General features: G+C 45.5%; 1 long non-coding RNA gene across 1 annotated transcript; it reads left to right on the forward strand.

The window, feature by feature from the left end:
- The first annotated feature begins 6,157 nt into the window (after positions 1–6,157).
- Positions 6,158–11,939, forward strand: LOC122685858. Its single transcript, XR_006338560.1, has 3 exons — positions 6,158–6,285; positions 8,956–9,336; positions 11,593–11,939. It is a non-coding gene; the product is annotated as an uncharacterized LOC122685858 (long non-coding RNA).
- The last annotated feature ends 409 nt before the right edge of the window (positions 11,940–12,348 follow it).

The following is a 12,348-nucleotide window of genomic DNA, read 5'->3' on the forward strand; positions in this document are numbered from 1 at the left end:
ACCATGATCACCATTGCTCACCAGCCAATAGGGTCTTGACACTGTCAGGTCCAGTGGACCAAGTACATTGCTTAGCAGGATCAGTGTCACTGCAAGAGAAAGTTCTTATCCTTGGAACACCTTCGCTTTTCTGGGTCTGTAGCAGACTCACGTTTGGGTCCTTAATTGTCTCTTCAATCCCCAGATCTCACCCAGTTCCCCATCAGTGGTATTCTGCCAGTTTTCTTCAACCCTGTGTTCAGGGCCAAAAGTGATTCCCCCAGATATCCTACTATGGCTTGGTGTCTGCTTCCAAATCACTTAAAAAGATAAAGCAAAAAATGCAAGTCCCCTCCCTAGTCTTACAAGCCTAGGCTGCTCCTAGTGATACTTAGTATATTTCTTCCCACATGGTTTCTTTTTGGGGACTCAAGCATGCTCTTTTAACTAAATCAATGCACATATTTTGAATGACAGGAAGAATACCCTGCAGTGAGCACAGTGACCCACCATCCTCTGCAGAGCCTTAAGTCGGCTGTGATTATCTCAGGCCAGGATGGCTTAATTTCTAAGTCTATAGAACTCTCAGTGAAGCTACAACCCATACCAATCTCAGGTCCTAGCAGAACCCAGGTAGGCTCTGGGATACGAGAGGCTGTGCTGCTGGACTGCTCAAGTGACAAAGTCAGTGGTAACTGCTGGTCTAGCAGCCAAAGGTCTAGGGCCAGGATCTGATCTGAACTCTGCCCTGTCCTGGATGAGTCCCTCTGCTCTCCAGCTACCTCACCTGGTAAAGACAGAGGCGGAATGAGAGGGAGCCAGTTGTTAAGATGCCCAGGAAACTAATCTGTAATGGAATGGAACAGAGAAAATGGTATTAATTAGCACTCTGCTCAGGGAGCATCCTGAGTCTGGTTTAAAGGAATATATTGATAAGCTGCCAGGTATTTAGGTGGAAAGTGAAAGTGAAAGTCACTCAGTCATGTCTGACTCGAGTTACGAATCCATGGACTATACAATCCATGGAATTCTCCAGGCCAAAATACTGGAGTGGGTAGATTTTTCCTTCTCCACGGGATCTTCCCAACACAGGGGATGAACCCAGGTCTCCCACCTTGCAGGTGGATTCTTTACCAGCTGAGCCACAAGGGAAGCCCAAGAATACTGGAGTGGGTAGCTTATCCCTTCTCCAGCGGATCTTCCTGACCCAGGAATCAAACCAGGACCTCCTGCATCACAGGCAGATTCTTTACCAACTGAACTATCAGGAAAGCCCATTAAGGTGGACAGAAGAACATTTCTATAGTCCATATTTGTTGCTCTGGCCTGCCCAGTATCTATCTTCTTGTCTTTTGGCATCAGAAGCTAAGGTACATCTGTGATGTACCACCTCCCCCACCCTCAGTGCAAATGGTTTGGGAGCTTGACTCTTTCAGGCTGTAAGAACTGGCACGTGACCCAGGCAAGCACAATCAGAGCAGCAAATTCCTCTGGTTATAGTCATTGATTTCTGGTTGGGCAAATGACCCAACTCAATCACATGATGCTCAATTCTTTGGGGACATTGTTGGAAACTGTTAGGGAGACTCTGTTCCAACTGCTCAAAGGATAGGATGTAAGCAAAGAATTGACAGCCTCTTGCCACCATCAGTGAGAAGATCCTGGTGAGAATGAAATAGAAGAACAGACATATGGAGCAAACATGATGCCCTTTGATGACATCATTCAAGTCCATGGATCCAGCTATGCCCAAAGCAAGTTAATTCCCTAGAGTTTAACGATCGATATATTCCTGATTTTGCTTAAGCCTATTTTTTTTTCACTTAGTTACACTTACACACACACACACAATCCTGACTAACACAACTTCCAAGGGGAATGCTTGAGCAACAAAGATGATAAAGCAGAGCTTTTGTTTTGCTGAGATGTGCAAAAGCTGGGATGTTACCTCTAGCATTCTCCTTTTCCACCCTTTCCTCACAGGAATTACTTCTGTTATTTCTTCAACTCTAAGTACTGGACAAATATTTAAGAATATCCATTTGAAAGCACACAGAGGTATGGCCGGCTTGAGACACATGTATACCATGGTTCAGATCTAATGGAACCAAAGACTTTGTGTTCATTTCCAGTTTCTCCACTAACTGTGTAAACTTGATTTAGTCTCACAGCTTCTCTAAGCCTAAACATATGTGCCTGTGAGGATGAAAGGAGATAATGTTCCTGGAAGTGTTTTGAAATCCATAAAGGAGTAGGAGTTGTGAGTCAGGGAAATCTGAACACTTACCACCTTGCAAGGCTGCTACATTACAGAAGAAAACATCCTGAGGGAAGAACACAGCACTTTATCTCAAAGCAAGAAGGCTGAGCTGGGACACATTTTAGTATCAGCAGATCATGATGCCAAATGGAACGTCCTCTCTTTGAATGATGATTGAGAACAGCTCAATAACTGATATGATCTCCAGTCTTCCTGTTACCAGAAAGTAAGTTTATGTGTCCAATGTACAGTGAGGCCAAACAATACCAAAACGTGGGAGTTTGGAACAGAGAAAAGTTTATTGCAGGGGTGTGCAAGAAGATGGTGCTCATGCCTTAAAACTCCCAAATCTCCCCCCCAACAAAAGCTCTCAGCAAAGTCCTTTTCTAGGAAAAGTGAAGGAGTAGGGTTAGTTGTTGCAGACTTCTTGGTGTCAGAGCCTTGAGGTCAGGTTATGGTTAGATAACAATGTTCCTGTAAATATCCACCAAACAAATGTTACTCTCCATTCTGACAAGAAATGATGAGGTCCCAAGGCTCAACTTTTCCCCTGTGAGGTCCAGGTCCTGGCTGAAAAGCTCTCAGTTGATGGTTCCTTCAGAACCAGGACCCTAGACCCTGCTCAGCTGTCATCCCTGAGGGAGCCAGGTGCCCAGGACCTCTCGCCTTCAGCTCCTCAGGCCGCCCAAATGGTGGGGGGGCCAGGTCCCGCAGATGACATTCTAGGCATATGGCTGCTGCCATTAGGTCACAGGGGTGGGGGTAGGGGAGAGGTTCACTGTAGCCTCAAGGTCTGGGTCCAGCCAGCCGGTGGCTTTGGTGAGAGCTCTAGGACAGCCTCTAGGACACAGCCCCCAGCCTGTTCTCTGGGCCCCTCCACTCACTTACTGGCCTGAAGCCAGGTAAGCTGGAGGGCCACGGGGAAGAAGGCCAGGATCCACCCCTTACCTTACTCTCTGCCTGACGACCACCAACCACTCCACTGAAGGTTGGCTGAATGGCCTCACTAAGGTTGCTCCTGGAGAGTTGGTCGCTTGTGGGAGGGGCCCACTGGGGCACCGACCGATGACTGAGCAGGATCATTAACGGTCACTCACTGACGGCTGCTTGGGGGGCAGGGTGGGGGGGCGGAGCCACTGAGGAGACAACCAATGGCTGAGCAGGACCACTAAAGGTCCTGTGCTAACTGTTGCCTAGTAGCAGGGTGGGCGGTCTGGAAGGAGGATGGTGGTAATGGCACACAGCATCCACAGTTTGCTAAGGGCCACTCTTTATTATATTCCCATTGCTTCTCTCTCCTAACCTATCCCTTCCCCAGACACAAGCAGACAGTCAAGATTTGTGCCAACAAATTCAAACATTCCAGATGGGTAACCAACAGGAAGACTACCACTGGGGAGAAAATAATTGCATTCAATATAACAGTCATTCTAATCTTTTTAAGAAAGCATGAGAACCTCTTTTAAACATCTAAAATTTTCACAGACCTCTTTCCACATGAAGGAACCTGTTCACTGAGAAAATACTTTATGAATTATGAATTCAGTGCTACTTTAAAGTGAATCTGTATATTACTCATAACAGTGGCAGTTCCTAACACTTGGAGTCACACAAGAATATACAAGTCATATGAGATGCTTGGTGTTCAGTCCCCTCAGGTCAGGGGCAAACAGATGAGACAACCAGGACAGTCCCTGCGGGACTGACTCCTTGCTGTTCCCCTGGCAGCTCCCCCCTGCCACTGTCTGGTTTCCATGCCAATGTTGTTTTCTTGGTATTCTTAAGAAGGGCACTTGCCACTTGCTCCCTCCATCTGAGGTTTGGTTGTTTTCCACTTCCTTTTACATTTTTCTTCCTCTCAGGTGGGTGAACAGGAGTTCAAGTTTGTTTTGTTATTTCCTAACCTGGGTCACATTCAGGACTCTGATTAAACCTTTGCTATTTCACCTTCTGAACTCCCAGAAGACAAAACTCAGAACTGCAAATAGTACCCACTCAGGTTGTTAAGAGATGCAAAAGCTTTTCCTTTATGTACAGCATCAACAGCTTTAAAAAGCATCCACTTGGATATCACACTGATTTTTCTCAATTAATGTCTCTATTTGATCACTATCAACTTCAACTGGTCTACCCGACCATGGAGCATTGTCCAGTGAGAAATCACCAGCATAAAACTTCACAAACCACTTTTGACACGTTTTATCAGTCACAGCACCTTCTCTGTACACTACACAAATCTTTTTCTGTGGTTCAGTTGCATTTTTACCTTCCTTGAAATAAAAAAAATAACATGCTGGAGAAAAAAAAAGAAAGCTCCTACTTAAGTTGTACATTTTGAAGAAGACACTCAGAGAGTATCCAGGCAGGCTCTTTTCTGGACAGCTTATTAACAGAGGAGCAGGGCCAGTAGGGGCTTGTTGCAAGTGCAATTCAAATGGCAACCCACTCCAGTATTTTTGCCTGGGAAACCTCATGGACAGAGAAACCTGGTGGGCCACAGTCCTTGGGTCATAAGAGTCGGACACAACTTAACAACAACTAAACCAGCATCTGTTAAAATGCCTGTTTAAAAAGCCCAAGGCCTCTCCACATTCCCAGACCCACTGCTTTGAGGGCCCAGTCTTCACATCTTGGTGATAGCTGCTGGCAAGTGGTGCCCAGGTCAGAGTTCTGAAAATCCAGGTGTTTGGGCGCTCAGGCTTGAATATGGCTTGAAATGTAAAAATATGGGCCAATCATTTTATGGTGCTCCTTCCCCAAGGGTTTCTCCTTGACCTATTACCAAGATTTGGGCTAAGCCCTCACAGGGTTCTGGCGCTCTCTCTGGGCTCCCAAGTCAGTAGAACATCTTCTGACCCCCTCCCGTTGAGAGCTCAGGTGGGTTCCACTGCCATGTTAAGGTTCTGAGCCAAGAAGGAAAGAACAGTCAATGTGACTCTTAAAGAGATTGTGCTCAGTTGCTAAGTCATGTCTGACTCTTTGTGACCCATAAACTGTAGCCCACCAGGCTACTCTATCCATGGGATTTTCCAGGGAAGAATACTGGAGTAGGTTGCCATTTTGTCTTCCAGGGGATCTTCCCGACCCAGGGGTTGAATCCACATCTCCTGCATTGGCAGATGGGTTTTTTACCACTGAGCTACTTGGGAAGCCCCCTCAAGAGATTAGGGACATTGTAGTTTATCACAACACACACACACAAAATCCCAGCCTAGTCCCATTTCTGACCCTTGTAATTCCCAGAAGCCCGATAAGAAGGTAAGATGGTATAGGACTAGGTGGGGCCCATACTCTGAAGCTCATGGGTGTGGGTGTCAATGCTGTAAGATGGGGGCAAGGGTTAGTCACTAGATTCTAACCGCTTGACTTATTATTCCAACTGCTTGACTTCTTACAAATATTCCAATCACAAATGGCAGAGTTTATCTTTCCTAAAAAAAAATCCTACTAGACCAAGTACCTGAAGACCAAGTACCTGTCAAATATGATTTGCAGAATAAAAGCACTACATGCAATACTTTTTTGTGGGTGGAGGTATGGAAAGTTCAATGTCCAAGTCAGTTTGAAAAGCAGTAGTAAAACAAAGACAGTTTCAGCTACAGGACTCCTCAGAGCTTCTGCTATGTTAGTACACATTGTGGCCTCCAAACCTGCACTAGAGACTGCAACACCATCTACACCTATATTAAGTTGGCTTTTCAGGGAAAAGGGCTTCCCTGGTGACTCAGACAGTAAAGAATTTGCCCGCAGTGTGGGATACCCAGGTTTGATCCCTGGATCACGAAGAGCCTCTGGAGACGGGAACGGCAACCCACTCCAGTATTCTCACCCAGAGGAGCCAGGCAGCCTACAGTCCATGGGATCACAAAGAGTGGGACACGACTGAGCGACTAACACTTTCTTTTCACTTTTTCAGGGAAAGCATTGTATGATGCTAGTGTACAACAGAACATGCTCTGGGAAACATTACAGCAGACCTAACGTAATCTAATTAAGAGGTGAAACAGTGCTCTGACCCAGAATCCTGAAGACAGGCAAGGGTAGAGGTAAGCCACTTAGGCAGTATCATGAGCAGGCCTTGGATTCCTCTCCATCTGTGGCACTTCCTTCCACAGGCCCCAACTACATCATAAGTAAGTTGCTTGTGTGTGTCTGTGTGTGTCTGTGTGTGTTTTAAGGGAAGGTGCAGAGGAGTAGGACAAAGAGGATGCTTAATCTTTTATTTGCCTTGCAGCTGATGAAAAATAATGGGAGTTGCACCTGAGATTCTTCATATAAGTAAACATATACACACACAGAAACAGGTATATAACTATAAAAACAAAATAGTGCAAGTTATTTGGAAATAAGAATAATACCCATCATGTCCCCATCCTAATTCCTGTCATCACTTATATATGTCTTCAGTGCTCTTCTAGGGCTAGCTTTTCATGTCACTGTCATTATCATTTTAATTCTTGTATTCCTGGCAATGGGAAAAAGCCTTGATCTTCCTCCCCACTTCTGAGTTTGTCTTTCCAGAGGTGGAAAAAGACAGAACCACGATGGAAAGCACCAACAGACATTGCATGTCCTCCTTTCTTCAAGCTGGCCTCCTACCCTTCCTCCTGTCCACAGCCCACATGGTGTTCCCACTGCCGGTTCTCCTCCCTCTGTGTTACCACCCTGGTATACTCCTCCTCCCAGCCCAAGAATACCACTAGCTAAAATGATAAACTTTTGCCCAGTGTCCATTTTAACTTTGGCCTTCCGGGTACAAAAGTCTTGCCTTCTGTCAGGAAACACGTGTTGAACTGAATTCATTCTTGCTCACTCAATTCTTTTTATTTATTTATGGCTGTGCTGGGTCTTCGTTGCTGTGCGAGGGCTGTCTCTAGTTGTAATGCACGGGCTTCTCACTGCGGTGGCGTCTCCTGTTGCAGAGCATAGGCTCTAGGGTGCATGGGCTCAGCAGTTGTGAAGCATGGGCTTAGTTGCCCCACGGGATGTGGAATCTTCCCGGACCAGGAATCAAACTTGTGACTCCTGCGTTGGCAGGCAGATTCTTAACCGCTGGACCACCAGGGAAGTTCTGTACACCCTATCCTATACCATGATCCTGGAAGATTTTGGATGGTGAAAGATGGCAGTGGGCAAGTAGTTATGTAGGATGTTCTCCCAAGAGTATTCAGGGAACTAGGTAATGCAGTCTATAGTAGACAACTATTATTTCTGCCTTCCCAGTGTCTTTTCTCTTTGTAAAATCATTCAGGTTTTCCTTCAGGAACCACTTTACCCATTCCTTTCAATCTACACAGTTTGGTTGAGGCTGACATCCCTACCACTCCAGGGATGAGAACAGGACTCAGATCTGGTCATTTTGGAGTCAACCAGAGGGAGACATGATTCTGGAGGATTTTTTTTTTTTTTAAATAATGGGTAGAATCTCTCTGACCACAAGGTTGCTAAAAACTGAATGTTAAAGAGAATGCCTGATGGAGAAGAAACACTGAAAGCAATACTGGGAGAAGGGAGAGAGCTGAGTTCTGATGACATGCAGTTGCTCACATGGTAGCCTTAGGTAACACTCTGGCATGATGACACGGGAGCTCTTCATTTGGTTTGGTGCACACAGTAGCCGAGCAGTGCTGAGCCCTGAGGCAGCCTGCCTGCTCACTTCACCCTGACAAGTGGGTCCTGCTAGAACATGGCGAACTTCACAGAGATGCCTGTAGGCACCCTTTTTAACTCTATAACATGTCATGGAGCAGTGTGACCCCAACCCATTACAGGTGCCACATCTTGCCTCTGGTTTTCTGGCTGAGTCCATCCAAGTATCAGATATAAAGATAAACCCTATGACCCATGGAGACATGAATCTGTTAGGTAAAAGACTGCTTTGAATCCTCATCAGGGGTTTAACAGCTAAAAGGAATCCTAAGCATTTAACACATAACCATTTAATAAGTCCTGTCAGTACCAGGGTGGACAGCAGCTATTTTCCATTTTACAGATGAGGTAGAGGATCTGCCCGATGCCATGTGGCTACAGACTCAGCTATTTAATAATATGCAAACACAGTCTCATTCCTATGCCTGCTACTTCCGCAGTGCTCTACTGAAATTCAAGAAGCCAAAAGCTTTCCTCACAAATGATTGAATTCATCTTTTTTTTTAAAGGTCTTTTAAAAAAACACTTTAAAACCATAGCCACACCAAATTGTAAAAGATCAACACGCTTCACATCAAAAGAGGTTAACACAGAAAATTAAGCAATAACTGAGGGTGTGAAGTGTGAAGAAGGCACCCAGGAGTGTATGAGAACCTATAGTCAGGGATGCCCCATAGGCCGGGGAAGTCCCTCCGGAGATGCTGAGGCTTTAACATTACAGAGGTGGCTCAGTGAGGAGGGAGGACTTACATGGTTTTATTTTCTAGGCCTCTTATGACAGTGTCACCAAACCACAAATGTTAAAATACAGCCACGTGGCAAATTTCTGAAAGGCTCCTTATAATTTTGCTTTTTAAACTGCTTGGTTGACCAGCAACCCATTTAATAAATGACTAGCAATAACTCCTTGCAATTACTGCAGGTGCTTGGAAATGTGTGTGAAGAAACAAACTCATTTATAGTTTTCAACATTTTAAATTTGAAAATGTTTCATTTTGTAGATATTTATTTTTGCTCTTTTTCTTTGCCTAACTTGAAGCTAGTATTTTTTTTTTTTTTTTGGTAAGCCTTCCCATTGGTTCTTCAAAGCTTACAGATATTAGGCACAACGCCTTTAACTGCCTAACAGCTAAAACAGCAGAGAGGTGGAAACAGAGCACTGACAGAGAGAGGAGAATTTGAGAAGTATGGGGAGCCAAGTGTACCCAGCATTTAAAACAACCTGAGGTCAGTTGTCATGACCTGAAATTGGACCCCTCCAAGCAACAAGCTAGGCACCATTTCAAAATATATGGTCCCACCAATATCTTCCCTTAAAGACTAAAGTGATATCTTCAGGAGTCCTACCATCCAAGATGCACCAGGAATAGGCGCCTGCCTCGAACATTCCTCTTCCTTTGGAGCAGCATTCACTCCCAAGAGGAGACCAGTTACCCAAATGGCCGCTGGTGAGTCCAACAGCAGGTCCACCACCCTCAGGACCGTGTGGTGACAGGGTATTCAGAGAGTAGACACATGAAGCTGCCAAATGCGTCATTGTTGGGCTAGTTCATTTAAGTCAGTCTCTGATTTCTAGAAATTCACCTACCTTCATCAGTTTGAATACATGATTTCACATATCACAGTAGAAATTATTAGCAAACTAATCAACTTGAAAATTTTAGATGTAAAGCTCTTTAAGAGGGTTGGGAATGGGGGGAAAAACACAGTAATAAAGAGTGTCTAAGAGATTTCAGAGAAACATCTCGATGTTATGAGGATGTGAGTGGCATGGAGGAGGCAATGAAGGTCATCTTTCTGGTTTTGGGGGCACCCAAACCAGGAAACTCCGATGGAGTGCAAATTACTTCTCCCCTACTCTGGAGTCAGGTGAGGAAGAGCAGAGGTCTAGGCTGGGTACAAGGCCTCATACATCCACCCTGATTTCCCAAAAGCAATCCAAGTGTGCGGAAGTGAAATACTTATGCCATAACGGCTGGTCAGTAGCTGAAATGGGCCAGAAAGCAAGCTGGGCCTCTTACCTCCCAAGATCAGCATCCCCTCCCCTGTAGACTTAACACAAGGGCGTCAGCAGAGCAGGATCCACATCTAGAACTACCAGTATCAGAAGAATCAGAAGGACAGGAAGTGGACCATGTGCCAAAAGCTCTGCCCCAGTCCATCAACAGATGCTGACCAAAGGCCAGTGCCTCGGGCATGGAGTCAGGCTATCTAACTATTAAGGGCCAAGTGAAAGACATGGATTAGAGGAGTCCTGGACCTAGGCTGCTCCTGACAAATACGACAGCCCTATTTGCTTGAGTAAAGGAGTGAAGTGGCTTGGCCTCTGTAAGAGGCCAAACACTGATAAATTATCCCACTCAAATGTCTTCACAGACCTAGTCAACTAGAGTACAGAAAAACTATGCTTGCCTATTGACATTCCTCTTAACTATTGGTCACTTCTAAAGAACAGGCCAGGGTGGTCTAAACATGGAAACTCTGATCGAGTGCAAGTTACTTCTCCTCCACTCTGGAGTCAGATGAGGAACAGCAGAGGACCAGGCTGGGTACAAGGCCTGTGATGCTGCTTTTCCATCCATCACAGACTGTTATAATCACCCACGAGCACATGTCTCCAAAAAAGCACCAACATGTAAAGTTAATGAGGCCCCACACTCTAATCCGCCCACCATAACCAATACCCTGGAAAAATCCACTTCTGCACCCTGCTTTGGCCCCCTCACCTCACCAGTTGAATCCCACCCCCACCTCAGGCACGGCCAAAATTAAAGTAATCCCTTAGTTTCCTGGTGTTTCCTTTTCTCCATCTACCTATAATTTTGTCCACTTCCTTAGGCCTCCTCTGCTCCAATTGTCTACTTTCTTCCCTGCCTTCTCACACCCTTATCTCTTCCACTTGGCCACCTCGAAACTAACTGTCAGCACTGGCCTTACCCAGGAAAGACCTAGCGGGATGGCTACCTCACCATTTTTCATTGTAGAGTGACAACGAGAGGACAGGCACCACAGTGCAACCTAAGTTTGGGGGCTTTTTGGTTGGGTCTGTAATCAATGATGTCCTTCACCACTTTTTATCAGAAAAGATAAAGACAAACAAACAAACCACAAGGTTCAGCTGCCCTCTGAGGGCAATCTGGATTTCAGCAGTGCCTCCTCCTGCTGTTTCCCCATCCGCATGTCATGTTGCAACACCCTAGCTTCCCCCCCCATCCTTATCAACTGTCTTGTTGAATATGGTAAATAATCATGATGGAAGGAGGCTGGCTGGTGTCCACCCAGAATGTAACAGAGAAGGATGGTAGAAGACAGAAGCAGGGCTTGGAACATGACAGGAAGGCAAGGCCATGATTTTGTCATGATCCCTAAAACATGTGTACATGTCTTAAAAAAGAAAAAAAAATTACTAGTCTTATTGAATTCAGACTGGTCTGTCTCTGTCAACAGAGGGAAGTAAAGGGGTCAGGATAGACAACCAAGCTCAAAGTGCTGGAATCTCCCATCAAACTATACTAGCAGTAGCTGCACCAACCAGGAACTAAGCTAAGAACAAGGCAGAGACCGCAGGAGCAGAATGTCACTAAGAAGTGCCAGTAACCTCCGCCCAAGGAGACCTGTTGCTTCTCTCGGGCACCTGAGAAGGAGCTGACAGTAGGCTGCTTAAATAAATATTAATATTAAATGTGTCTTCCTATTGCCTACAGCATCACCACTACCACTCCAGAAGCAGCTGTTACCAGTCAGAGGGCTGGAGACCACCAGATACTTTCATGTTGACAGCAAATGGAGGCTCACGTCCATTATACTGGCTGTAATGATCTGCCCAGTGTCTACATGTCACCCTAAACTGACCAACAGGACCCATTTCCCAATCTTGTCCCAAGGGACAGAAAGTTCCTGCTGGACACAGCCAAAGCCATGTGGTTCCTTAGTTCTATATCTGAGCATGGGTGGATCTGGGTTCAAACGTCAGCAGCATTAAATAAAATTACTTTGCCAACAAAGGTCCGTCTAGTCAAAGCTATGGTTTTTCCAGTAGTCATGTATGGATGTGAGAACTGGACTATAATGAAAGCTGAGTACCAAATAATTGATGTTTTTGAACTTCGGTGTTGGAGAAGACTCTTGAGAGTCCCTTGGACTGCAAGGAGAGCCAACCAGTCCATCCAAAAGGAAATCGGTACTGAATATTCATTGGAAGGACTGATGCAGAAGCTGAAGCTCCAATACTCTGGCCACCTGATGTGAAGAACTAACTCACTGGAAAAGACCCTGATGCTGGGAAAGATTGAAGGCAGGAGAAGGGGATAACAGAGGATGAGATGGTTGGATGGCACAACTAACTCAATGGACATGAGTTTGAGTAAGCTCTGGAAGTTGGTGGTAGACAGGGAAGCCTGGCATGCTGCAGTCCATGGGGTCGCAAAGAGTCGGACACAACTGAACTGAACTGAACTGAT

Source organism: Cervus elaphus, chromosome 29 (assembly GCF_910594005.1).
Source record: "Cervus elaphus chromosome 29, mCerEla1.1, whole genome shotgun sequence".
NCBI lineage: Eukaryota > Metazoa > Chordata > Mammalia > Artiodactyla > Cervidae > Cervus > Cervus elaphus.